This window comes from Neomonachus schauinslandi, chromosome 10 (genome assembly GCF_002201575.2).
Source record: "Neomonachus schauinslandi chromosome 10, ASM220157v2, whole genome shotgun sequence".
In the NCBI taxonomy this organism is placed as follows: Eukaryota; Metazoa; Chordata; class Mammalia; order Carnivora; family Phocidae; genus Neomonachus; species Neomonachus schauinslandi.
In genome coordinates this window covers 48922846-48928334 of record NC_058412.1, presented here as the reverse complement: position 1 = coordinate 48928334, position 5489 = coordinate 48922846, and positions in this window count along the sequence as shown.

Below are 5489 nucleotides of genomic sequence, written 5' to 3'. Positions count from 1 at the left end.
TGCCCCACAGTGATTTTCAAAGAGTACTGGCTTTTAGTACAGAAGCTGCCAAGAACCCAGCTTCACAAAGATATGGCAGCACTGAAAGGAGAGTAGCATGACCTAATGTTGAAACTGTGAACCACCTACTAGCTGGAAGCTCACACGGTATCTGACAGATGTCAGTATTGCTGTGGATCCTTCAAAACTTTAAAATATCCTGCTATACCCTGATGAATTTGCCATGGTAAGCTGGGGGCACCCCGGTGTAACACAATCCAAAGTGACTTCTCAGCTCCCACCCTTGCCTCTCTCAAATTTGTCAACATGATCACTATAATGATCCTTTCAAAACACAAGTCAGATCCTATCTTCCTTCTGTTAAAACCCTCTCATGGCTCCTCATTTTTCTCCAAGTCAAACCCAATGTCCCTACAATGGCTTCTCTGGTCCTACCTACATCAAGGGTTAGGAACATTTTCTGCAAAGAGCCAGACAGTAAATATGTTTGTCTTTGTGAGCCAGATGGTCTCTGTCTCAACTACTCAACTCTGCAGTTGTGGCATGAAAGCAGCCACAGAAATTACGTGAGCAAATGGGCATGTCTGTGTCTCAATAAAACTTTATTACAAAGACAGGTCACACTGTAGTTTGCTGACCCCTACCCTACATGACCTACTGCTATAGTCCCTTTTGCTCATCTCTATTCCAGTCACGCTGAGTCCTCATTGTTCCTTAAGTACACGAGCAAGCTCCTGGCTCAGGGCCTTTGCACTTGCTGTTTCTTGCGTGGAATGCTCTTCTTACCACCAAGTCTGCACTCAAATTTTTTCAATGAGGGTTTACCTGATCACACTATTTGAAATTGCAACTGCCTCCTATACTTCTCCTCTCCTTCAATCTGTTCCCTTTTCTCCCATAGCGCTTAGAATCTTCTAATACGCTAGGTAACTTACTTGTTTAATGTGATAATTGTTTATAATCCATCACTCCTTCACCCATCACTAACATGTAAGATCTTTGAGGGCACGGTTTTTTGGTTTTTGTCTGCTTTGTTCACTGATACATGCCCAAGGCCTTGAGCAATGTTTGGCACATGGTAAGTACACAATAAATATTAGCTGATTGACTGAATGAATATTTTTCAAAGAGTATAATTATAGTGGCATGCAATTTTTTTAATCTCCCATTCAAAGGTATAGTGCCTAGTCATACGGCAGTGTTTTCGCAAAGAAATATGGAAAGCAAATGTAAAATTATAAAATCCCTCAACCTAAAGTGTCCAATTCAAATAACCCTAAAGTTTCTTATCTCATTTAACCCTTGTTGAAATTTACAATCTTCAGAATGTCAATCTTACCTAAAACAAAAGGCTTTAACTCACAGCTAACTAGCAAGTAACAAAGGAATAAAATATGTCTAAAATTAAATTGACCCCTTGTGTATACATTTAAGCATTAATTGTAACAATACACACATTAAAAACCTTTCCAAGCATGCATAAGAATTTTCCCAACTAGAAATTTTTCTTGGCATTGGAGTTACCAGTCTTCAAACAAACTGTAGGTGGAGCTCCAAACCTCAGATTCATCTTGATGTTACCAATTTTACTGTAGCTGTCTTCTCAAGGAACAACTTCATCAGGTAATTCCAACTTCAACTGAAAAGGAACATAATTTGCATGCATGTGCAATGTTGCATATGTTGCAATATGTCATCATTAAAGATCCCAGTACACTTGCTGCATCCCCCCCTCCGTTTTTTTGAACAGCTCATTCCACATCTTTTTAAAAGTATTTATTTTCAAAATTCTATTTGTCATTTTATATTCCCAATGGGTTCACAGCAAGAATTTTAACAATGTGAACAATTTGTCTTTAGTACACATTCCATTTCTGCTTTCAGAGCATTCCCATTCCATAGCAATGTTCAAAATAGGCTGTTTCAGTGTTTCGGGGCATGGAGCTCACCTAGCATCTACTTGAGAAACTTAATCATCTTTTAAAGACCTTTTCCCCTTCTGATGGTCCCAAGCTCTCATCCGTGAGGGCCTTATAACAACAGAAACTAAGTTTTCCTTTGTTATTATTGTAGACCCATTGCCTGACATAGAGTCCTGAACATGATACATACTCAATAAATATTTGCTCAATTAATGAAGGTGTCTAGCCTTGGAGGTTTCCTGCTCCTAACTCTAACTGCCTTGTAGAGAGGACTTGGTCCCAAAAGTATAATGAACACTGTTTTTCATTGTTCATTTCAGTTATCACCATAATTGGCTAGCTATCCTTATAATTAATTTTGGGGACTGTGAGACAACATTTATTTTAACAACATTTGAACATTCAACAATATTGAGTGTTTTCTGGGGTCCCAAGCTATCCCAGGTACTGTAGATACACCTGTAAGCAAGTCAAACAAAGTTCCTATCTTCCTAACTTAAGGGGAAATGAAAGACAATAATCAATCCAGACCATAAAAGACCAAAGCAGACAGTGGTAAAGACTATGAAAAGAATTCAAATAAGGTCGAGTGATAGAGGGTGACTGGGTGGCTACTTAGAGTGTGTGGTCAGAGGAGGTGACATGTAAACTGATATGTGAATGACAACAGGGAGCCAGCCAAGTGAAGACCAGGGTAAGAGCATCTCAGGAAGAAACATCTGTGCAAAGGTCTAGAATGAAATAGTAGATGTTCAGACAGCGTGGTGGAGACTAGTAAGCAAGAGGGAGAGTAGGAGATGAAGTCAGAGAGACAGCTGGGACCAAGTCACTCTATAAGCCACGGTGAGGAATTTGGATTTTTTAATTCCAAGTGCCATGGGAAGTAATTGGAGGGTTTTAAACCCAGGAGCAATAGGACCTGATTTTTGTTTTAAAAAGAATATTAGGGGCGCCTGGGTGGCTCAGTTGGTTAAGCGTCTGCCTTCGGCTCAGGTCACGATCCCAGGGTCCTGGGTTCGAGCCCTGTGTCAGGCTCCCTGCTCATCGGGGAATCTGCTTCTTCCTTTTCTTCTGCCCTTCCTCCTCATTTGTGCACTTGCTCTCTCAAATAAATAAATACAATCTTAAAAAAAAATAAAAAGAATATTAGCTGCTGTTGTAAGATCGCACTGAAGTAGGTAAGAATGGATGTCATCCCTGTACTAATGAGATTGCCTTGTCCCTGTAGGTATGTCTCTCACCACAGGAGTAACAAGCAGGCAAGTGATATGTGCCTGGAGTCTTCCTTGTTTTTAGCTTCTCCACAAAGCCCATTTGGGCATTTTTCTCTCTACCCTGATGCTATATATTGAGGTAAGAATTTTGCCTTTTAGGAGTCCTTTGCTGTTGCCCAGGAATGAGCAGGTAGAAATAAGCCTACAGGAGTGCAGGAGTCTGTGACACTGAACTTTGCAAGAGGTCATTTGGAGACTGTTATATTCAGGGAAAATGTACTGACTAGGTGTGGGCACCAGAAAGAAAGAGCACCTCAATTCCTAGCTTAGCTTTGACCCACCAGGTGAGCTGCTGAAGCCTATCTGCTGACAGAATACCTTGATGCTTAGCTTCCAACCTTGGAGGTGGGGGTAAGTAGAATACTCTCTTCAGTTATGCTAAGAGCCAACAGAATTCTTAATTTCCTGGTTGCACGTAAAGAAGTGTCCAGTTTTCAACTTTCCCAATTAATTAGGAAATGAAGAATGTCAGATGTTCACCTTGGCCAGTGTTTTTTTGCTTGTTGTTTCTGGTCCCCGTAAAGCCAAGAGTGCTGATCACTTGCCCCAGAGGCCGAAAACTCTTCAATATTTACAAATTCCCTCCCTGACTGAACCAGAGCCTGCTTACTATATCCTCTTAGCCATTATCTTAAGAACTGCCATCACCTGGGCATACCTCCTTTCTAATATCCAGGACAGCTTGTGTGTGATGGTTGCTGTGTTTGTGATTATTCACACCCCTCTTTTATGTGTTTCCCACTCATAGCTTCTTAAAGGCTTCTCATCATAGTCTTAACTTCTAGCATGTTTGTAAATTCTGTTAACTTGTTATATTAAACATTACAAAGAAGAGCTACTTTTTGGAAACTGTGCTTAATGGGAGCAGGTGTCTCTGTTCCCCCCACCAGCTCTGTTTCTGTCTGTACTTGCAGAGTAACAATATCTACCTGCTGGATTTGTTCACGGCTCTATCCCTAACACCTAGAACAGAAACTGGCACATAGTAGATGCTCAACAAGTATTTACTGAGAGGTTGGATGGGTTGGATTTTGTTCTGTGTTGACTTCTGCCAGGACTTTGACTGCATTGTATGCCTTCCCTATGACCAGCACCCCCAGTGCCTCAATTCTTCAGGCGCTACCCACTATTTTTACATTCTGAAGGGAAAGAGTCAGTAGAGAAATATTGTGAAGACCCAGTAGGGTGCCCTTCCCTACACAGTGCCCCCAAACACTGGCCCTTTACAACTGTCTTGCCAGGGTTCTCTGCATGGGGTCCAGGAGAATTGATAGTGGATCCTTGCACTGACATGCATATTTATGCTTGTAGGGGAGAAAGAATCTGGTAAGTGCTTTCAGCGTAAGTCTGAAAAGCCAATGACCACATAGGATCACTTTGGGAAAATCCCAAAGACAGATACACAACAGAGAGTCAGAGAAATTAGAGATCTGGACCCTGATCTAGTGGAAGGGGTAACACCAGTGCAGGGGCTTTAAGCAAGACCTTGAAGGATAGGTCATGTCATCACGTTAAGGAACTTACAGGGAGGGTCGCCAAGTTTGGTGGGTAAAGTATCCCGGAGAGCAGAAAGTTTCAGAGTGGTGATACACAAAATCTTCTGAGATAGAATTAATAGCAGGCTTGAAGAACCTTTTTGGAAAGGGTCTGTGCATATATTCATACACACACCCATACACAGAATATGCCACTGTTTGTACTTGGTATAAATAACCGCCTGTCCTGGCTGCAGGGACAGGAACTGCATCATACAGATTTTTGTGTCTCCATTGCTTTGCACAGTGACCCTTAGAAATTAAACACTCATTTTTAAAAGTTAGTCTTAAGTTCTTTTCTAGGCAATAGAAGCGATTACCGAATACCTCAGGCTATCAATTTTGGGTAGGAATAAACAAGCTGAAATTTTCAGGTTTTTTTTTCACCGATTTAGAAACCCTGGTTAGTTCAGTCAGGTACTTGCATCACCAATCGCTTCTTGAATGTTGATTTGTGGATTTGTGTGAGTGTGGTATAGGGGCTATGTGGCAGGAAACTCGACCCCAAATCAAATTAATTCTAAAAATGTAAGTTAGCTTGACCATCGGTTCCTTTAACTACTTGCTTCCCCTTCTTCCTTGTTGCTTTTCCTTTACCAAGATGGCCGCCGTGGAGCTCTCTCCTCATTGGTCGGTTTTTTCGCAGGTCGAGGTTCTAACCCCGCCCACCAGCTTGCCACCCCGGGTCCTGTGTTCTTGAGAGAGAAAGGGGTAGACCAGCTGGAGTGGGCGGGGCGCGCGCCGGATGTGACATTTCC